This window comes from Protopterus annectens, chromosome 8.part0 (genome assembly GCF_019279795.1).
Source record: "Protopterus annectens isolate FY-2018-M chromosome 8.part0, PAN1.0, whole genome shotgun sequence".
NCBI classification, from domain to species: domain Eukaryota; kingdom Metazoa; phylum Chordata; order Ceratodontiformes; family Protopteridae; genus Protopterus; species Protopterus annectens.
Genome location: NC_056741.1, coordinates 495,009,656 through 495,034,512, shown reverse-complemented (window position 1 = coordinate 495,034,512; position 24,857 = coordinate 495,009,656).

Sequence of the window (24,857 nt, the reverse complement as noted above, 5' to 3'; positions counted from 1 at the left end):
TGGGTGACAACAATAGAATAATGTTGTATAGCCACCTGGACCAAATCAAGCATGTCAAGAAGACACATAGATGAAGTGGAGACCTATGTATGAGGTGTAATTTTTTTATGGGACAGGTGCCAATTTTTCTGTATTTTTCTAAAGAGGGAGGAATTTTGGGGAAGGGGCTTAGGAATGTCAGGGTGAGGTTGTTATGATCGGTTAGGGAGCAGCAGCAGACATATAGACATACAAGACAGACAGGGATGGTGATGAAGACAAATGGGTAGGGGACACGATGATAGGGACAGGTAGAGGGAATCAGTAGCTCACCCATGTCTAGCTTGAGAGCAGTGAGAATCTCATCTTCACCTTCAGAACTGTCTTCTGGTGTCAGTTGCCTGTGTCAGTGCCAACATGGCATTGATTTAGCAAAGTGATACAAGACCTTTTAAAGCCTGCCAATTCAGTCACCAATGCCCCTCTCCATTATATCATCCACCAGCCCTGTCAGCTACTGCCGGTTGACAAAATCCCCATCTCCACTCATACTGATCCTAGAGGGTGCCACTCTACCAACATACAGGGCACAGCAACCTGATTCAGGTGGAGCAGATAGGGCAGAGGCTGTGGAAGCAATGCTGACAGGTTGTAACCCCAAAGTGCTGAGTGTTTGCACTGCCACCTGTGAAGGCATAGTGGGCAGAGCTTCAGGGGTCAGTCTACCTCTCTCTGCTGTTGGTCATTTTGGTTTCAGCATCAAGGTATAAAGAAAGAATTTTAAGAAATAGTAAAGAGAAATAGGGTAAGGAGGAGACAAAAATGTTGAGAATTAAATCCATGGCATGCCACATTATTATTTTTTTCAATACATAAACAAATACGAGAAATGACTGTATGCCATTGCCACACGCAGAAATGATGGGAAGGTATTAATGTGTCATAAAATAAACAAATGTCATGGCTACAGTATAAGAAATAACAGCCTTTATTTCACTATGCCATATAGGATATATCTATTCACATGTAATAATAGCACTTACCATAATTGAATTGTTCATGACATTCATTATTGCTGTTAATATTTTAGAAATAATGTTCTGTAATAAAAACTAATTGTTGCTTCTGGGTACTGTACCCACACACATATAAGCTGGTGTTCTCATTGCCAAATACAAGCAGCAAGCGCTATTGGAGAAGGCATGCATGCTTGATATCAAAGTTGAGTATGCCAGCTCAAGATGCTTTGGAAGGGAGGGACTGAAAATACTTATCTGGCTTGCATTTGGACCTGAGGCCTACTCATCCTGTGCCTCTCTGAAGCAAGTTAGTTTCTTCTGGTGGTCCTCATACTTTACTGCTATTTCCTCTGCAGAGGTACAGTAGAGAAAAAGAAAATTGTATGTAAGAATCCACAATGAATAATTGCCTTGGCTGTCTAATGAATGCTATATCATTGACTGTTGATGGCTCAGTATACTTATACAACTAATGGGGTGTTTACAGTCTTAAATACATCTTCCCATCAGTTTAGGAAGTCCTGCTTTCAGGTTATAATAGCAGTGATGACATTGTCTCCAGTGTGTGGAGTGCCACTAGCACTGAAGACAGCCTTGGCAAGGCTATTCCAAGCATTAGCCTTATACTGAGACCTGATATAATCCTCCTACAGCAGCCTATGGCTTTAGTGCTTCATGAGAGCTACCACAAAAAACCTGGACTACTCAACACCCCACCTTTGTGCACTAAATTTGCCACCATCCTCTCCAACATCAGCCATGTCTGCAGATGTCAAACTAACAAAATTAGTCTGAATTGGTGTCCAATTCAGATCTCACGTGTAACAGCTTTGGCACAAGGGTACACAGCCTTTCCAACTGCATTTGTGCAGTTGCAAGCATATGGATTCCTTGGCAGACACATTGACAGTACTTACATCAACAGCAATAAAAGTGTGGGAGTGTGATTTGCCATGTCAGATGCTCAACCTATTCACACATGTTCTGATGTATAACAATGGAATACTTAAATGGCCTGGCTTGTAATCCTTGCTGTTTGGCAGGATAAATAAGATGAATATGACATATTTTGATGCTGTGGCTAACACACTATTAAAATTGTGTTGTACCAGTTGGGAACTGAACTCATGACATAAAGAATGCAAAAATTGAAACTTAACCTATTAATTCTCATTTCCACAGGAGAACTTTATTTTAAGCATGATAATTAGATATATACTAATTTCAGAATTAATGGAGATATACTTCAGAAAGGCCTGTATGGGTGTGACTTTAAGTAATCCTGGTGATGCATTCCTATGTAAAAGCTAGTATTTATGTTTGTAAATATATTTCAGATGGATGGCTAGAGTTGCATAAGCCTTGTAATGCAGGTTGGGGTATGTTACAAAGTGCATTTTAAATTAAATAGCCTCATTGTCATGTTTGACAAATTTTACATACATTATCTTAGGATTATATGTGAAGCATTTATGATATATGCTAAACAGAACATTTTAGTTATACCTTAATCGCATCTATTCCTTATCTAAACTCATTGAACTTATACCTTGTGCCAAACGGATAGATATGTGGCAGGAGGAATTTCTTCCCTCAAAACTGTCCAGAGTTCTGACAAAAGTGTATGATTGCCAAGTGTGTTTATGCTACAGCAGACAACATAAATTAAAATTTTCACTTTTTTCCTTAGGAACTGAAACATGTTTGTGTGCTTTCAAGTGGAGTGTAAATGCAAAAGACATTAGAAAACGTATGAGAAAGAAAAAAAGCTGACAGTAAAACAAATTCAGTAAGTGGGTATATCTAGCAATGACCTAAGCAAGAAGTGCATTTAACTGACACTTTCATCCTTCTCAAATCTCCTTGCAACATCAGAAATGTACTTTGTGGAACACATTATTAGACTATTAATTGATGAGAAATAATGTGAAGTGAACAGACAACAGCTCACATGCTGTTAGCAATGCTGAGAGTACTTCAGTTTTACACAACAACACAGTGGTCTAAAAATGTGTGTAAATATGTATTTAGACCCCCTGTGTAACATTAATAATGAACTGGATTCAAACCCTGCTTCACCTGTCATTTCTCTCACTTCACCTCACATACACTTTGTGCCACAGGGATAGTTATTGGATTGGTGAAATTTATTCGTTAAGAACTATCCTTGGTGCTGCAATCCATGCACCGCCGCCAGGCTTGTTTGCACTTCATAAGGCAGTCTACATTAAATTTTCACATTTTGCCTCTGGAAGTGAACTGTGATTGTGCACTGCCAAGCAGAGAGCAAATAAAAAAGGCATTTAAAATTGATATAGACAAAAGCTAAAAGGAAAACTTAATTCAAGCATAGATAATACCTATCAATGACCAGAGACAGAACTGCATTACAGTAATTTATTTATTTATTATTTAATTATTTGCATTTGTTTACCGGGAAAGTCTGCTGGGCCAAAAAGTACCCATTTTCAGTGGAGACCTGGGGAGAAAAGCTCCACAATAAAATATAATACATACATTTGAATAAAAAACTAAATGGCTACAACACAAGTTTTAAACAGCATACAAAGTTTTAACAGAATACATAGTTTTTCATCAAGTACGAAGGCAAGGCAGTTGTACATGAATCTGTCAGGAGACAGTGCATGTTTTCAAGGAGCAGAAATTAGATTGCAAATAGGAAAGATGGAGTTTTTTGTAGGTAATAGAGGAAGAAGGTAGAAAAGGTGGAGGTAGTAGTAGGAGAGAAATAGTAATACAGTCATCCTTCTTACATCTCTTTGACAAATCTGAACTTTAATTTATGGCCCACATTAACAGGACAGTAGGTACTGGCATATGATATTGGGGGACATACGCAGCTCATGTCTTGTTAGCAATGCTAGGAATAGTTGATTTCCATCCAGCAACACAATTATATCAAAAATATGTATAAATGTGTATTCAGACAACCCCCTCTTTAAAATTATCACTTCACTCAACTCAAATATGGCATCAGCTGTTTTGTTTATGTAAGATCACTACATTTACACATTGTGATACAGAAAAAGTTACCTGACATTTGTATTGTTTTCACTGAGTATTATCCAGAGTGCTGTCATTTGCGAACCACCTCAGGCTTGTTTGTGCAACAGAAGTCAGCCTAAATTAAAATTTTCACTTTTTTTCCTTAGGCATTGAATCACTGCCAGTCTAGAGTGTACAATACCAAAAGGCGAAAGAGGAAAAAAGGTACTGAACTAGAGGAAACATAATGAAAAAAGTAGTTAAAATGTATACTTTTGATATTTCCTCAGCTTGGTTGTGTTTCCACATGAACATATGATCATGTTCACACAAACACAACCATGTCTAGATTAGAAGCCCAGGACACCAGGGCATTCACAAGGCACATTTCAGATTCTTATCACTATGTGCCACAGACATGATGGTGTGATGATAAAAAAGAGGTTGCCTATACTCAGTATGTGACATAGTATTAATTGACATTACATATTAAACAGAAAAAAAATCCTGAATATTGTCTTATGTAATTTGCAGTTAAATGTGTGGATGGCTGTGATACTGGCAACAAGACAGATAATATTTCCTCACACAATATAAAACAAAATATTTGAACACTGCACCTCTTTGTTTCCCTCTTTATTTTGTGAACATAATTCAGATATCAATGCTTCTCTAACAAGACTGCTGTGTGCTTTGCCTTGCAGTTAATATATGTTTTAGTGAGTAATCTACTTCCTTAGAATTACAAACACAATTGTATCAATTGTATTCAGTGTCAGACACTGTTGTTATAAACAATTTATATCAATCAATTTATATCAATGTTAGGAAAGTTTCTCTCATAAGTCAGTTAATGGTAGTCACAAAATTTCTTGTCAATACCTTTCCTTGACACAGCTTTTGATACTGCAGTCAGAGTAATCATTCACACTTGCAAGTGTTTAGCAGGTAGCACTTCTCATTGTTAATCCTTGAAGAGGTAGGGTATTTGCATGCAACCATGTATATCCTTACACCATGTTTGCATTCGCTGCACTTAGTGCAGACATTGGAATTCACACCTTGTTTGCATATTTACAGTGCTCACAGGGCTGAATCTATACAACATCAAGGTAATGGTGTAGGCAAGGAAATGTGTATCGTGGTAGGGGAGACTGTTAATCCAGAGAGCTGCATGCTGCTAATTGCTTACCAGACATGTTTCCAGTATCACAACTAACCTGATGCAAAAGTAAGTGGTTGTTTTTTTTACAAAATGCTACATTTCAAACTTAGTGATGGATTGCATTTCACAATATATCCATAGCTTAGTTTATGCAGTGTTTGACCATTGCTCATGGCATAGGCATGTGTATCAGTTATTTGCTGCATTACAAAAGTTTATAAAGAATGAAAAATGACATTATGAAATATTTTCAATTCCTATCTGGCAAGTTATTGTAGAAGAGTGTTGTATCCCTTTCTGGCAAGGTCAGGGGTTTGATGTCTGTAGCTGACAAATGTGTTAAGCCTCTGATGTATAACTGACTGCTCACCATACAAGTAGGCATCCAAGAACACATCTAACCACTTGTACTTGAAAAGTGCACATTGCTTTGATTGACCTGTACACTTTCATTTCATTTCATTTACTTTTTAGGGGGGCTGATTTACTTGTGTGTACTAATATGGAACTTTATTTTTTTTTTACTTAATCTATGCATTCACATTGGTTCTGACATGAGGGCAGAAGAGATCACATTTTACTATACTGTTTCCATGTCTACCTGGTTTTGCTGGGCAATTGTCTGAGTCATGCAGTCCATACTAAATCAAATAGGATATAAAACATTCTTATTGGCAGAGGTCTAGCAACAACATGTGTCAGGTGGTTCTGTCCCAGATTCTGGTGCAGTAGTACTCTACAGGAGCAGTATAAATGAAGGTGGCAAATTTATCTCCTGGCAGGAGCTGACATGGCTGGTGGAGGATATAATGGAGAGGTGCCTCAGTGCCTGAATCAGCAGGATTGAAAATGTCTTGTATTCCATTGCTAAACTGATGCCACATCCCTCACTGCCCCTGGCAACTTACACAAGAGGCAGTGATGACAGTTCTAAGGGTGAGGACTAAATTCTCACTATTCTTATTCTGGAGATGGGTCCATCTCCATTGTCCCCTACCTATCACCAGTCATGGTGTCCACCAACCTTTTGCCTCCATTACCATCCTTGCCTGTCCTGTATGTCTGTGCCTGCTTCCTAACCTACCCTACCAACCTCACCCTGACATTCCTATGCCCCTTCCCCAATATTCCTCTCTATTTAGAAAAAATAGAAAAATGGGTAGCTGCCCCACAAAAAAATTATGCCATATACCTAGCTTTCCATTTTACCTATGTGTCTTCTTGACACACATGATTTGTTCCAATTGGCTATGCAGCATTATTCTATTGATATCACCCATTCCTGGTGTGATGACTCCCCAAAGGCATAAAATTCTTGGTACAATTATATATTTGTGTTCTGAAGACGTTGATAGCTATGATGGTCTCTCACCACCCTCATACAAATTCCTGTATCCTAACACCTGAGTCCTACTCTCTGCTTGCCTCCCATTTTCACCACTGTCCTTTTAACCCCCTTCTCACATCTTTAATCTGGTCAGAAAATAGAATCACACACAACACACATGGCCAGAAATGGTTCATGGATAAGCCTTTCATTTTGTCCTCAGCCTTTTCACAGAGGTTGGTATAGCACACTGATGCTGAGTGACACTGAGCATTGTTTAACTTCCTATGGCAAAAAAATGAAGATTTTCATTTCAGCCAAGGTAGTCTGGTTACTTTCATGCAAATGTTCTTAAATCTGCTGCAGTATGGGACTACAGAGTAAAGGTAGACTAAAGACAGTACTGTGGAACGGTTACTGTAACATTTTTATGCTGCTAGATGTAATAAACTGGAAGTCCTTATGTAGTATGTTGAGATAATTCCCCTCTTAGTACACTGATGTTTTTGCTTACTTTCATGGGTTTAATTTCAGGTGCAGGTCATATTATTATTTAATGACATTTCATATTGCTACCATATAGTTAACTGCAGAAGTCTGTATTTCTGTCCATTTACAACATTTCATTAACATACCATTTTAATAGAGCAGCAAGACATAATTTGCAAAAACATATCAGCCTTATTCTACTTATTGTGGGTTGTACTCTCCTACCCCTTCGTGATCCCTATAGCAAGCACTTTATTGTACACAGCATGACGGCTTAATAATGAGGTAATAAGTAAGAGTGACACGCCATAAACATGATCTTACATTTCCCACAAAAAAATGTTGTTGTTATTGCTCTCTCCATCTGTCTGTATCACCCTCTCTGTTCATCCCTTCTGCTTCAGTAAGTTGTCCCTGCCCTTCAGTTGTGTTATATAAATTGTGCAAGGTAGGAATTATTTTCTGGTGTGATGAGATAATGCTCAAATCTATAGACAGATTGCTGCCTACTTTCAAGGGTTTTAATCCAGGCATTAGCAAAGTGTTACTGACTGTTTTAGTATGCTGTTTTATGTGTAGCTGTTGCCTTCATAATGTCATGAGTCAATATTATCTTGCTTCTTTCATAATCTACTTGGTCCTTGCCTCACTGTCACCCTGTTTATGTATCTTCTCCATTCTGTGTCATTAGTCTTCCTACTCTGCATTTGAGCAATGTCTGCCGGTGAACACCATCTGCAATTGACTTTAAATGAAAGTACATAGTTTATGGTAAAATCATGTGCATTACTCTGGTGCCCTTCGTGCTGCTGTGTTTAGCTGTGTATAGTCCAGTTAATCTACTTTTCAACAAGCTGAAGAGTTGAGTGTAAAGCTTCCAGTTGTGAAGAGGGTAATAAATAGTAACATATATTCTCATTTTTTGCAGTCTGCTGTCTCATGAGAACTTTGTGAAGCATGACTTCTTGCATGGTATGTTTATATAATACTCAGGTCTGTAGGTTTTTTTTTTAATGTTCTCAAGGTCCAAATCTGGATGTATATAAAACTGTTTTTGAATTTTCTGCATGACTCCTGTGGATGTAAATGTTGGCTACACTGCTCCTTAAAACATCATTATCCTGCTGCTATGTTAATGTGCCTGCTCCTTCTTGTGAAGTATGTCTTGTATAGATCTGCCTGAATAATTATGCTGAGAAAGCAAACAGTAACACAACACAAATATGTGCAGACATGCAACATTAACTCATATGTTATGTCTGTATTGTGTATTCCTGTCACCAACTGTCTACCTGTCCCCACCACTTCAGTATCAACCAATAACTATCTTTGATTCTAAAATATTTCTATAAGCTGTGTTTCCGCCATCAGTAACATGTTTGGTTGCTCATGTGTTTCATAATACATTTGTGGCATTCATATAAAAATTGACTAACTGCAACTGTCATGACAAATGGGTAAATCTTGACACATGAAACATGACCATAACACCTATCTGTTCTGTATTCCAGCAAATTCACATATGGTTGCATGACTATAATGCATCTTTGTGTGAAAGTTGACACAGAGCACCATACACCACTGCTAAATCCCATTGTAAATTCAAAATATCAAGATTTGATTATGTATGTAGTAACACCTTGTAATCAGTAGCACAACTGTGATTGCCAGTGCTGTGCTTCAGGCAGAGAGTAAAAAAAAATTACAAATTGTTCTTTGTTTAGGTTGCATGATGTTTGTAAGTTTGTGTTGAATTTTGGCAACAAATAATCTTGATTTCAGAGTGATATTAATTAAGTAAATTCATGTCTGGACTCCAATGGTTACATTGCAACTGTGTTACAGTGTTGGTTAACTGATAATCTATTACTGTTATTTTTGCAGTGCACTGTTTTATGTTGGAAGTATCTGTTTGCCTTCCCAATGCACATTGTACAAACATGAGACAAAACAGGTGCTCAATTATCCCAGAATGAAGTGGCAGGAATGCTTGATTGATAATCCACTGATTTAAGACTGTGATTGCCATTAGCATTCCCTTACTGTGAAACAGGTACGTATCCCTCACAGTAATGCAAGATACATGAAGGACAGTAAATAAATCTTAGCAGAGAAGTATCTTATTACATAGGTCAGTTACAGTGGTGTTACATTTTCCTATGCACAGATATGCAGTTGTGACAAAATATGTGATCAACTGTATTGTTTGTTCCAAACAGTGAAGTTTTACTAATTTCAGGTGTGCTTTTTTACATTATTAAATTCTGACTTCTCCTGTGGTGCTTGAGACGAGTAATTTGCTTTCTAGATTGTGCAACTAGATAAGTAGGGAGGTCAGTTCTCACTGTGGAATACTTGTGTGTGTAGAAGGAGGTATAGTGACAGGTAAGTAACACTTTAATGTCAAAGGTACTGTGCCACATACACTGAGAAAAACGTTTAGCTTTTCACACAGCACCCCCTGCTCTTTCTCCCACTTATAACAGAAGTCCTCTCTGCAACAAATGATTAGTTAATTCTATCAAAAGTACACTCTCTGCTTAAGTATCAGACTTCTCCTGTGGCATTTGTAACTAATACTGTTTCTTTTAGCTTGTGTAACAAGATAAGTAGGAGGTTTGATTCTCACTGTAGAAAATGTGTGTGTGTGTGTGTGTGTGTGTGTGTGTGTGTGTGTGTGTGTGTGTGTGTGTGTGTGTGTGTGTGTGTGTGTGTGTGTGTGTGTGTCTGGGAGGATTTAGTGACAAGTAAGTAACACTTAAATATCAAAGGTGCTGTGCCCAGTTCCACTGAAGTGAATACATTTAACTTTGCCCACAGCTCCTTCTGCACTTTATTCTACTTTTAACAGAAACATCATGTCTGCAGCACAATGCTGAGGTCATCCTGTTACAAATGCATTGTCCCCTTAAGAGTACAACTTCTCTTGTGACACTTTTGACTAATACTGTGCTTTCTAGATTGTGTAACTTGATAGTAGGAAACTTGTGTGTGATGAGGGAAGTATATAGTCAGGTGAACATGTCCTTAACCATAGCTGTGCTCGATTAACTTTCACTCTGGAAAACATTTTAAACTGCTGGATGACTCGACCATCTCCTATCCCACCTTTCACATCTTCTTTGCAATGCGCTGAGGAGGTAATTCTTTCTAAAGTGCACTCTCACACTATGAAAGTCAGAGTTCTCCTGTGGTACTTGTGGTTCATACAGTGATGTATGAACTAGTATCGGTAACTAGATAGGTAGGTGGCTTAGATACAGCAATGATTCCCACATCTCTGTAGAGGTCATAAAATATTGGAATGCTTTCACTCACACTTGCAATGTGTAGCATTCCACTCAAGTGACATGTTCTGCCTAGAACCATCATCCAACATCAATGAATTGAGTTTTAACCATTGTGTTTTTTCTACAATGAAGTGGTGATGTCATCCCATCAAAGATAATGCATGTCAGACTTGTGGTACATGCATTTAATGCAATGACCTGTAGATTATGTAACTAGGTAGATAGGCTGTTTGAATCTCACAGTGTTGAACTTGTCTGTGTGGGGTTGTAGAGTATGTGTGGGGCTGTAAAGTCAGGTAGGTATAACTTTCACAATAGCTGAAATCAATCCACTTCAACATGGGAAAACATTTAGACAGGCAGATGAGTCTCCCATTCCCTTATCCCACTTTTCTTAACATCTTCTCTGCAAAATACTGATGAGCTCATTCTTTCTAAAGTGGACTTTCACACATTAAACATCAGACTTCTCCTGTGGTGCTTGCTGTTCTTACACTGTTCTCTAGAATCTGTAACTAGATAGGCAGGTGGTTCAAATATAGCAATGTTTACCTTCAAGAGTATGTGTATGATGGATTCAGAATTGGTTTCGAACACATTTACAGTAGCAACATTTACAGCCACAGATGGCTGCCATGTACATTTCCTTGGTAATACACTAATGTCATATTTTCATAGATGCTGTATTCCTCATTTGCATTCAGAAGTCTCTTGTGGCACTATAACTAGATAACATTCTTGTCCATCATTGCTTTAATAGTGTTATTGTGATTACTATTATTTTTTAGGGCATGTTTATATCCAGCTTTCACTCAACAAATGTATCCCAGGTAACCCAGGTTGGGCAAGTGGACACTGGCCAGCCAGTAGCTTATTGACCCAGGGCTGCTAGGCTTTATGGTGGAAACACACTGACTAATATGGGCACATACACCCCCTCATACTGTTAGCATGTGTCCCTGGTGTAGATAGGATGGGTCATTAACCAACTTATCATCAGTAACTCCCCATGCCCATTTTGGTGACATTAGTCAACAAGACCAAATCACCTAGAGCCTATTTTACACCATCAAGTGGCTAGCCTTGCCACAGTGTGCAATCTCTGATCCATTGACAATACTGAGCACCACAGTAGATGCCCAAAGTGGTTGGTCTATACAACTCTCACAATGTAGAGTCTGTGCTGCTGCTGCCCACAGCTCCATTCATTGGTGAGTTTGAAATGGAAACACTCTGCACATTTTTCAGATGTGGGAGGAACCCATAGAGACACAAGGCGAACATGCAAACTCCAAACAGGCATTGGCTGGAGGTCAGGCTTGAACCTTGTACCTTGTTCCTGGGAGGAGAAGACCTTAACCATCATGCCAGCTGGTCTCCCAGCATATGGCAAGTTCACAAGAAAGCTGATTTGGACAGTACTGCAATGGTTCAATGTCCAAGAAAGTCTGGTAGAATTAGTGCAGTCTATGTACAAGGACCCAATGAATCAAGTATGAACAGTGTTTGGTCTCACTAAGGGCTTCCCAGTTGGAGTGAGTTTGCACCAAGGTTCAGCTCTGAGCCCACTGCTGCTCATACTGGTGACAGATTATATTAGTAAACAGGGCAGAAGGGGCAGATCAACAAAGCTGTTGTATGCAGATGATGCGGCATTACAGGCAGACTGAGCAAGAACTTCAACAAAGGTTAGGGGGAATGGAATGCAAAACTGAAGGCACATGGGATGAAACTAAGTACAGATAAGACGGTGGTACTTGCAGCAAATTGGGGAAAATCAGAAAAAACTGAGTATTGAAATAGACGTGAAGACTGTGGAACAGGTTAACAGCTTCAAGTATCTGGGAGGGGTGGTTAAAGAGAAGAGAAGTCTGAATGAAGAGGTGAAAGCTAAAATAAGAGGGGCTGCACCCAACTGGTAGAGTGTCAGGTCTAGTGTATAACAGAAGAATACCAAAGAAGCTGAAAAGTAAGGTGTAAAAAACAGTGCTGCAACCAGTACTACTGTATGGTTCAGAAACCTGGGCAGTAAAGCCAGAGCAGTTGAGGAAGCTAGAGGTGATGGAAATGAAGTGCCTCAGAAGGGTGGTAGGATGCACACTGTGGGACAGACGAAGAAATGAGGACATAAGAGTGAAGCCAAAGTAGCTCCATTGCAGAAAAGATTAAAGAGAACAGATTATGGTGGTTTGGGCACATGTGCACCAAAGACAAAGACAATCTGGTGAAGAAGATTTGGGACACACAGGAAGAAGGCAAGAGGAAATGAGGACATCAAGCAATGAGGTAGATGGATTGCATAAGAGAAGATCTGCAACAATCAGGCATGAATGCTGAAGAAGGCAGGAGTGTAGCATTGAATCGAGAGAGTTGGAGACAGTTAACACGATACCCTGACCCCATGTAGAAAATGGGAAAAAGGGGGTTGTTGATGATGATGATGATTACTATCATACATATTTGGCTACATCACAACCACTGTTATGTAGACGTCCACATAAGAGACATGTTTTCGGTGGCAAACTGTTAAACTAGCAAATTCCAGCACCCCCAGAGAAAAAAGATATTTGTGTTAACACAATGATTACATAATGCTTACATAACTGCAGTATCTCACAGCTATGATACATTACTTTGATATATTGATTGATTGTGTACATAAATAGGTATGAGGTTTGAGTCCATCTGTGAGTGTATTTTTCACCCTCATATTGTGTAGACTACTCTTCAAATACATATATGATGTGTAACTATAAAGTGCTATTGTGCCCTTCCAACACAACATCCAGCTAATAAACAGTAGTGATGTCATCCATTCAATTGTGCACTTTCTCAGTTGTACAGCAGCATGTCATGTGGCACTTGCAATTAATCTCTAGCATGTGATCTTAGGTAATTAGATCAAATCCAGCCATTACTGCTCAGATGTTGTGTTAGTCTTATAGTGACTGTACATGTCACTAACACTGTTATCAAACACATCTGCTGTGTTCATGTAGAGCTGTTGATTCCTCTTTCAAAAAGCTATCATCATTTTGCACATAGCAATTCTTTTATTCAGAGAAATGATGATATTTGATTCCATTTTCTTACATAACAGTTGTAGTAAGCGTTCTCCCCGGCATAAGAAAATGAGATAATATTTTGTATATTGCTACCTTACTACACCAGTTACAGGCACACATATCCCCTGCAGCAATAACATGATGTGATGCCTTGAAATCCCAGCATATTTCACAATTATAGTTACACTTTTACAGTGGTGCACTCTTTTGTTAACAATATCATGCATTTTCTGTAGTCAAATGATTAGGTGTCCATAACATACATTCAGTGACTGTTAGCATTGTGTGGCCTTATTCTGTAATGTGTGAATGGCATCCACCACAGTTATAATGTGTACATTTACATTGGGAGAGGCCTAACCTGTACCTTTTATCTCAAAGAGATTGTTTCTGATACAATCATATGATGTAATGACTTAGCATAGGTCACACGTGTTAAGACTTCCCCTGTAGCGCTCATGATTCATCCACATCATTAGTAGACTTACATAGCTTGCTGTTCAATTCCAGAAAAGGGCGACATTATATGAATGTACTAATGTTACACAGGAAACATTCTACCTAGTTATTTGTATCTATGTTTACACTGGACAATGTTATATAATCACATGTTGAGATTGCGTGGCAGTGAAACAGTTATTTGAGGCATGTCATGCTGTGAGTGCTCCTGTGGCATGTGTATTGAGTACTGGCTTGTATAGCACACCTACACAGATAGAATGTGGTGCAATTCTGTGACAGCGCGTGTACAACATGGTGGAAATAACTTCTTTGATAAAGAAGCATTGATATTGTACTGCTCACTGTTGTGCGGAAAGTAACATGCATAGCTCCTTTTCAGCATTCTGACTAAATCAGTGTTCAATTATATTTGTATCTCCTTTCTTACTTCACATATTGATTTCTGTTATTTTAATAGCCTCTGTTCCTATATGATATGCCATACAAAGTCAATACAGAGGTCTGTAGAGAGTCTAGTATCACAGGCAGGGGTTTGAATCTGGTAATATCTCTGTCAGACAGCAGTGGTTTGCACACCAAAAATAGCTATGGCAGAGTCAGAGGGCCACCTTTTTAAGGCCTCATCTTATAAAGTAGGAAATCCATATCCCTTATGATAGGAAAGTGCTGTAAGTCCTTCAAAGGTGTTCTTCATGACATAACTGATATGCATATTTCTATGGTGACCATGATTGATATGCATCTCTCTGATATTTGTCCTGGCAACAGATATTGTCAGTATACTGGCTGACAGATTCAGTGCCAACCTTACCCTCCTCTCCCCCCACAAAGGATCAATCACAATACCAGTAGATTGCCAGGCACCCAGGTTGAAACAGCACTGTCCAAGACCAAGAATACAGCTTCTATGGGACCTGACAATATCTCTGGTTGTGTTCTACATGAACTACAGAGTGAACTGGCACCTCATCTGTGTGCTCTGTTCAATCACAGCCTCACCTCAGGCTTTGTCCCTGCCGAATGATGCACTGCTACAATTATCCCTCTCCACAAAGGAGGAGCAACTACAGACCCTGGAAACTCTTGCCCCATTAACCTGATGAGTCTGATATGCAAAGCTATGGAATGCATCATCATCGACCTAATAAACAAGGATATAGCAAATCTCCAAACTCTGGATCCCACACAGTTTGGTTTTGTGAAGGATAGATCATGCCTGCTCAACTTGGTTGACTTCTTTGAGTCAGTCACCAGGGCTGTGAATGAAGGCAAGGTGGTTCATACAGCCTACCTTGCTCTGGCCAAGACTTTTGATACCATTCCCCGCTCAGGAATCATAGAAAAACTCACTAAGCTTGGCATCAACCCCTATATCAGTAGGTGAGTTGCAAACTGGTTCACAGATAGAACCCACAGTGTGAAAGTAACTGACGCCAAGTCAGACTGCCGATTAGTCACGAGTGAAGTCCCACAGGGTTCAGTCCTGGGTCCCCTCCTGTTTGGTATCTACTTCTCTGAAGTCCAGGCCAACACGAAGAGACTCTCTCTGACAAAGTTCACATACGACTGCAAGTTGGGAGCTATTATTAACTCCCCAAGTGATGTTGACATCCTACAGAATGGCTTCACTGTGACCAACAACTGGTGTCAGAACCATAGCCTTAAGCTCAATGCTAAAAAATGTGTTGTAATGGGTCTATGTTGGTATGTTGAAAAAACACTTCATTAAATTCCGTTTTAGCAAAAGCACTCATTATCGAAACTGCACCTTACCGATGCTCACAACATCGAAAATTAACCAGGCGAATGTCAGAGAAACACCCATAGTGCTACCACACTGCAATTCCAATTTCAAACATTAGTGCAAACATTCATAAAACCAAATCCCACATCCAACATAGCAAAATGAAATTTAATAAACATGACTCGGAGGTCTAACTGAAATTTAAACTGTTCTTCACATCTTCAACAAATGTGCTATGGCGTACACATAATCAATAGCAGAATAATCCTCTTTATGAGTAAATATCATCTCAAACTGTTTCTGATGGTGTAACAATGCTCATTTCTTAGGAGATGGAAGGCAGGCTGCACACATTCTGAGACGTATCCCATCAACCCTATTCTGTTCCTTGGTGATAGCACACATAATACTGTTCAAATCTGACACATGTTTCCCCATGATACACTTAAATCGACGGTGCCAGGCTTCAATTGAATTCTGTGTTCTCGGAAGACACAGGTCATTAAGCAGTAAAATATTCCAAAAACCAATAGTGAATAACGGCGGAAACCTAACTTGTGTAGTAGATCTCGTGGAAAAAGATCTTGGCTTTCCCAAAACATACCATTCTTCAAAATATTTTAGAAGCTCTTTGCCTTCAATAGGAAATATAGTCTTCAACTCAAAAAATGTAGATGTAACATCTTTCTCCTATAAGAAAGCTAATGCAGCTAGTTTCTTAACAGTCATTTGAAATGATATATTCCCATTGTACAGGGAACCCAAACCTAAGCGCTGTACCTTCCTCCAAATATTTCTTCCAAAGTGAAAGAAACATCCCTTGCAGGTCACATTAGCAACATTCATTTTAATATTTTTTATGGCAGCCTCTTCAAAGTCAGAACATATATATCTTACTTTATAACTTAGGTCATTCTCTTCTAACAGTGCAAAAATACAATGCCACATTAAATTATATGCTTTCAAACTCTTTTTGCTTATTAAACAAAATACCAATGGCACAGTTTTCGAATATGCCCCACACTTTATTACTGAATGAATTGTATACAAATGACGGCAAGCTGTACCTCAAAGGAAATAGGTACCGTCCATCAACCAAATATCTGATATAGCTAAATCATTTAAATTTATCTTAGTGCTAAACATATTCACAATAGTATCCTTACTCTTGTCAGTAAGTCATTTTTTACTAAACATACCACCTTTTAAGTGCCAATCCAGTACATTTAAGTTAGCCAGGGTCAAATCAGTTTTTAATGCAATGCTTTACCTCTACATTTTAGTCGAGCTCTCCTAACTTGCTGCAATAATGCAAGCCTGCTTGGCAGACTGGGTGCGTATTCTAATGAGGACGAAGCTATTGCATCATCCACTATCAAGCAAGGGGAGTCTCAAGATAGCGTTTCCCTTTGTTTTAACTTTTGAGAAACATTATATTTTCAACTTGTACTGGCTCTCCTGCATGATTGTGATTAACAGATTTCAGTAATTCTTCACCCGATGTTACACACACAGTTATTGCATGACCCTTGCATTTGTCAGTTAACTTGCAAGTACAACACCAGTAATTCTTACATTTTGTGCACTTCTCTAGGTTATACATGTATCCAGCTATGATTAACAGCTTTTTACCTCTTTGGGACATACTTGTTCTCTAAATTTTTACTAGCACTCCGGGAGGTAGTTCCTCTACATTCGTCAAGGTAACATTAAGTACATAGTACATTGTTGTACCTTCAAATAAGTTTAAATAGTGTCCTTCACTTTGCTATAGTCTATTCTGGTTGTCAATCATACAAGCTTCGGTAAGGTGTAGTTTTCATAATGAGTGCTTTCGCTAAAGTGAGTTTCCTAAAACGGGATTCGATTAAGTGTTTTTTCGACATACCAACATAGACCCGTTGTCATCCCCTTTGGGAAAAACCCGGTTCCCATGAATTACCACATTGATGGTAGTCCACTGAACACAGAAGACATTATAAGAGATCTGGGAGCACAGGTTGACAGCAACCTCTCTTTTGAGTACCACATTAACACTGTGGTCAGAAAGTCCTTCTCTGTGGCACATCTCATTACTAAGGGTTTTACATCCAGGAAGAACGAGGTCATTGTCTCCCTCTACTCTTCACTCATTAGGCCAGTCATCAAGTACAATGCCCCATTTGGCATGTACCCCACTAGACACCTGCAACAACCGGAGAGGCCACAAAAGTACCTCACAAAGAGGATCCTAGTCCTTAAACACTTGTCCTATATGGACAGACTCAAAAAACTCCAACTATTCTCTGTCACATATCGCCTACTTAGAGGCGATCTCTGCTTGACTTACAAAGCCATGTCTAACCCAGCTCTGTTAGAAATGCTACATCTAAAGAAATCCCAATCCCCTCTGCACCACACACTCAACCTCATTACCACAATTAACAGAACATGCTGGAGGGACCGGTTTATAACCCAGAGACTGCCCATGCTTTGGAACAGACTTCCCATACATGTCAAGCAGAGCACCTCGCTGACCCTCTTCAAGAGTAATCTTGATGAGTGGATGGAAAACAGAAAATTCACCCTGGGGATAACACCAGTGGCTCTGCTTGACAGAGGTAGTGGGAACTAAGGCTGGGTGGCACTATGCCAGGGTAATCCTATGGCTAGGCTTGTAAAGGCCCCAGGGCCATTAGCCTAATACACACCTATGAACCTATGGACCTATGAAAATGACAAGATGCAAATGCTGATTATGTGATTCATTGTTCAGAGGCATTATTTATTTTTAAAATATGTATGCTCTGTATTGCCTGTCTTCATACAAACATTTCTTTATTACTGCAGTTCTTTTCTTCACTCTACATAGCTTTATTGCACATGAGAGCTTACATAAAACATTACCATATGGCATGCTGCCAGATCATCAGAAAGGGAGATTGGGCCTCTGTTATGACACTTTTTGTGTGTTGGTGCTGTTGAATTGTTGTTATGTTACTGGACCCTGTAATACCACGTGAGCATGCCCAGTACAATGACGTATGAGATGTGTGCCATTACCAACGGAAACATTTAAATCATGAAATTTCATCAGATCTGTGTTATTTGTCACTTATGTTTATTGAGTGTAATTATATTTACATTTAGTATTTACATGATCATACAACACAGACTTGTCTATTACACATTTATAGGTGATAAAACCCCTTTCCTAGTGGTGCAAATAACAGTTATCAGCAAAAACATGTCCCTTTCTGACATGCATGACACAGCAGCTGAAAGACTCATTTCTTCTTGTGTATACATGCTGAAGTGTGGTGTTGAATGATATACATAAATTCCCTGTATATACATCTCTTATGCAATAACTGCAGTCTATGCATTTGTCCCATAAGGTATCTACTGAGCTTGCTAACTGTTACAGCATCTCATCATTTTATTAAAATGTGCATCACACTAACCCCCCTTTGTTACACTGTAGCTTTATGTCCCTCTCACATTCCTTGTGAGCATGTCAGTTTTTATTTACGTACATATGTCAAGTATTGTCATTGAGATTAATTATCATTATGTCAATATGGCAATGTTTATGTTGCAAATGCTTCTTTGACACTTCAGCACATTTTCCTGCAGTATCTTAGGACATTTTCTCTATTCCCCTCCCTCTTAATTATTTCTGCATTACAACCAATGTTATTTGCATACAGTCCCCAGATTTTACTTTCCCGCCATCTGAATTCTTTCACTGTATTTCCCTTAGTATATCTGGGCTACAATGTGTGCTCATATATTATATTTGCCTAGCCTATAGGCAAGCCTTTATTTACATTCTGTGCTTGTGCTTACAAACACCTTTCCTAGACCATGAACACTACTGCTGGCCAGGAAATGGTGTCTGCAAATGGGTAAGCATGATGGACAGTATAAATATTCAATTAGAGCTGCTACTTGTTGTGCTAACAAGTTTAAATTGTGTAGGCTTAGTGTGACTCTTACATGATAGTTAATGAATCCCAGGGATTATGTTCTCTTAGGTTATTGGAGTGCTAAAGTTGATAATCAAAGAGTAACTGCAACAACAAACAAGTTTGGCCTTGGAGTATGAAATGAAGTTGGACACAGACTAATAGAATTCTACCAAGATAATTGAATTTGCTGGTCATAGCAACACTCATTTTCAACAGCCCATGATGGCTTTACCCATGGATGTGCCCCATATTCATAAAAAATCAGACCGACTATGTACTTTAGAGCCAGAGATGGAATAACTTCAGACAGTCAGCATATTTAGGCCTAGATCTGGCAGCTATTTAGACACTCAGCTTCTCATCACAAAGTTTAGAAATAAAGAAAACAAGAAAAACCTCCATGCAAATAAATGCAAGCTCAATAATATTCCAAATGAATATGTAGTGTTGGTGAAGAACTTATTGAAAAGATAAGACCTAGTGGACAGAGCTCCTGAAGTGCTATGGACAATAGCTCGTGAAAAAAAAAAAAAAGATCAGGAAAGCAAAATGGCCATAAGTGGATGCTTTAGAAGGAGACGAGGAAAAAAGGAAAGAAAAAAACAATGGAAGTAGGAAAGTATATAAAGCTGAATAGAGAGTTTCACAGAATAGCAAGAAGACAAAAAGAGATATGTTTAAATGAGCAATATAAATAAATGATAACAGCAAATAGAAAATGAAAGACAATATATTTCTTCAAGAAGATTATAATGCTAAGAAAACCTTACAGGTAAAGCGGGCATAGTAAAAGAAAAGATGTGAGGGGACTTAACACAAGAAAAATATATTAAGAAGAGCTGGTGGGAATATGCAGAGGAACTATTTAAGAAGGACCCTAACATCTGATATACATGAAGTAATTTTCTTGGATTTAGAACCAGCCATCCTGGACAGTCTCAGCCTTAAAAACATTGCATTTACCTTTGCTCATAACTTTCATGTTACAATTTACAATAGTGTATATTTCTTAAAAACATTTTCTTTTGTCTATGAGCACCTCAGCAGATGGACGTCCTTTTAGCTTTAAGACATCTGTGTCATAACAAGTCTGCAGGAAGAGATGAAACTCCAGTTAAATCATTCAAAATCCTGTTAAATGGATGTTGTTATACTGATGCTTGGAATTTGCCAGCAAATTTGGAAGATACAACAATGGCCATTGGTATGGCAAAGTTCAATTTGCATTCCAATCCAAAGAAAGGACAGTGCTGTAAATTATGTAAGTTATTGAGCAACTATACTCATTTCACGTTGTCAAGTTAATGGTCATAATCCTGCAAGTTACATGCCAGAAATATGTGAACTGAGAACAGATTAAAAATCAGCAAAGGCAACAGAGATCAAACTGCCAATATGCACTGAATAAAAGAAAAAGCAAGGCAGTTCCAAAAACATTTTTAATTTCTGCTTTAATGACTGTGTGAAGATTGGGTGAAGATAGATGAAGGCTGCCAGCCTAGCCAGATAGAATTTTGGAGATAATTCTGTCATCTGTAAATATTAATGTAAACCACAGGCTTGTTGTCTTAACTGGTAAAAATAGTGTTACATGTGGAACTAGAAAAAAATGTAACAACAGTGCACGCTACTGATCATGTAAAGCATGTTGTGATTCTTTGATATTAAAACTCGGAGCCAGTCAGTCTAGAGTGAGGCATCCTACCTATTGTTTTAAGGCCAGAGTTAATGGCCAGAATTTGCATGTATACATGTCCTTTATTGCTCTGGTTTCTGCCCAGAGGTGAAGAATGTAAATGTAGTTTCTGTTAGCCTGGAAACCCAGGGAAGTGCGAAGAGTTATGTAATGTGAACCAGGAATGTGATTTTAGATACAGAGAGAATCAGTGAGTATAAATCATTTTTGTCTTGACCATCCAACTCAGCACTGCCTTTGCTCTATATGTAAGTTTATCTTAGACTTGTGTTTTCTCTTAGAAATAGCTAGAAACTAGAAAGATTAGACTAAGTGTTTTTCCTGTGATGTCAGAACTGTACTACTGAATTATTTTAAGTATTTCTCTATGATCTCTGAACTCTTGACTAGCACTGTGTAGTAAAAGTATTGTCTTGTGTTTTGACTATTTGTTATTAAATATTTTAAACCCTTTGAACTGCGGCTGTTTTTGTAGAGATAATTTAAGCTCTTTAGAGTACTTGCATGCCTTTAGTAAAATTGTACAAAGCCACTCTAATAGCTTTAGCCCTGGGCTATACTACCAATTGGATAATAATATTGCACAGTAATAATTGGACACCCTTTTAAGGGCCTTTGAGTAGCTGATAAATAGTGGGTGGTGGCAGCTGGTACTACCATATAGTCTGGGGAAAAGGGGCACAGCTGGAGAACCTGTGCCAGCCTTCCGCAGGAGTGACTGTGTGGTTGTATAAACTCTTCTCAGTGTGTGAGTGTGTGTGTGTGTGTGTGTGTGTGTGTGTGTGTGTGTGTGTGTGTGTGTGTGCGTGTGTGTGTGTGTGTGTGTGTGTGTGTGTGTGTGTGTGTGTGTGTGTGTGTGTGTGTGTGTGTGTGTGTGTGTCAGCCACTTCAGCAGGGACATGAAGCACTGGTTGGACAGAGAGGGTGCTGGAGGTTTTAGCTTGCCCACTAGGCTGAGATCTGGACCCTATAGCTGTGCCAGTGGGGAGTCTAATTGGGGACCTGGAGATCAAAGGAGTGACCAGCCCTGGACTGACTGTGATATCTGTGTGCTTTTAAGGGAAATTGGACTTTACTGTGTGTATTTGTTATCCTTTCCTCCAATATGAGCTGCCCCTCCCTGGTGTTAGTGGTGAGGATTGAGGCTCCTTGATTGCTGGGCCAGGGCACGGGCATCACAGACTGCTCTAAATCTTTTTACTCTAATAACCACAAAAAATTATTGAGTTTTTATGGAAGGGAGGATACTGAGTCATATTAATTGCTTTCTGAAGAAACTATAAGAAAACGAAACAGCGCTTAGAACTGATTATGGAATAACGACTTGTTCAAGACAGTGAAAGGAGTGGGACAAGGCTATGTATTCTTACCCTCCATATTTAATTTATGCATTGAATATATCAGTTAACATGGGTTGGACAAGATAGATGCTGGAATCAAATTTGTCAGGGAAAATATTAAGAACCTCCTCTTTGCAGATGATAACATGTGGTTGGCTGAAAATGAGGAAGAGCAGCAGAACCCGCTGATGGAAATGAAAGTTCAAAGCACAAAAGCTAATTTGCTACTCAACATAAACATCAAATTAGGTAATCTTCCCTTTTAATTCTTTGCAAATAGATGGAAATAAGTCTAACTTCAGTGACTGCTTCTAGTATAAAGTTGGCATTACATTTATCTACAAGTATATTAGCCATATCTTTAGATGTTTTGGGCCTAAGATCACCCCTGGGCAGGCATTATTTTCACAATAACACACACCCTGTTGGGCATTATTGCTTGCGGATTGCTGTCTATCATTTCTCAGCTGGTAGTTAAATAATGATTTATATATCATAGCAAGACAACACACTGCAAACACTTACCTCACATTTAGTACAATGTCTTTATAGTAACAGAATCTGAAAATATACTATTTGCAGACATATATGTTACATAAACATTTTCATTTTCTGTCTTAGCATTTTTATATTGTCTGGCAGTTTAAAACAGAGTAATAAAGCTATGGCCTGCTAATGAGCTCCGTCCTTCAGGCTTGGATTTGTTTTTTGTATTTAGTTCTCCATCAAATGCCAAAAAAGATACGTCTAGTCACTCCAGAGAGATCACTGAACCTCTTTGCCTCTCACTGATCTAACTGATTATTGAATACAGGCATTTGTAGCCTTAAAACAAGCTTCCTGAAACTATCTGAAAAAGCATAGTGATTCTTTACTAGAAAAATCATGGAAATGGACATTTGAATTAGTAGGAGAGGCTTTAGGAACTGTAATTATATTCTGTTTCTCAAAGGTTTACTTACTACTAACCTCTGCCTTATGTATAAAACAATGTCATATCCACTACTGTTTGAAAGTCTGTGTATGGGACATACCACCATAGGAGTTGCCATCGGATTCATACCTCTCAACCTCTTAATACAAGAAATCTGGACAAAGCCTAAAATAATGGGGGACAAAGGCCCAAAATAGGGACAGATTTTTAAATACTGCTCTTATAAACTTAGAAAGCTGCTAGAATACCAGAATCTGTGTTAGCATGCATTTTCTGAAGGAAATAAAGTCTGAAACCCAAAAATATGGCATTATTTAGGGACTTCAGTCCTCCATGATTTGCCAGAAAACCACAGATTTTATGAGGAACGGACCAAATATTTGAGGCAAAAATCTGGACATTCTGCAAAAATCTGTACAGTTGAGAGGTGTGATCAGATTAGAGAAAGTAATGTTAAAAATAAATGTCAGCAATAGAGTAATAACATTCTGGTCTGTCTTACTTATTTGTAGATGGAAATTCAAGTCCTCAGCTCAAGTGTTTGTGAAACCATTTGTTTTACTGTGGTGTAGGAGATCAAGGATTGTTGGGTCATTAATAGTGTGGGATTCTAGATATAAATCACTGCACGTAAGTCTGTAAGAGACAGAGTACAGGGATAGAATTTCAAGTCTGTCTTGGTAACTGATAGCCTTTAGTCTACTGATATTTTAAGTTAGGAACTTTGGGTCTTCCTAATTGCATGGTGTATTTTAATAGATGCATATCAAAAGAAAAACATATGTTCTATAATTGGTGTAATCAGGACAGAGTAGAGAAGAATGATAATTTGTTGTGACCTGAAAGTGATGCCTCTATTATTGCTGGAAAGAAAGATTTCCTGATTATGTTTAGTATGTGGTGGTCAAAACGTAGGGAGATATCTATGAAAATTCCCAGATCTCCAATGAGTGCATCTGTCTGGAGTAAAGGTAGTCTATACTATATGCTGCTTTTGGGATTTGTTTACCAAAGGTGATAATGCTATATTTCTTTGCATTTAGTTTATGCTCATTTCTAATACACCATTTATTTGTATGCTTTAGCCCTTTCTATGTTAACAATGTTTCAGTTGCTGAGCAAACAACACCCACCTTGTAGACATCAACAAATTTAGTTAGCCATTATGTCTGGCTTAGTGGTTTAAAGGTCTAAGAAGTAGCTGCTGAACAGAATGGGTCCTAGTAGTGAGGCCTAGGGAATGGCACTAGTTATTGCTGAACAGAATGGGTCCTAGTAGTGAGGCCTAGGGAATGGCACTAGTTATTGCTGAACAGAATGGGTCCTAGTAGTGAGGCCTAGGGAATGGCACTAGATATTGCTGAACAGAATGGGTCCTAGTAGTGAGGCCT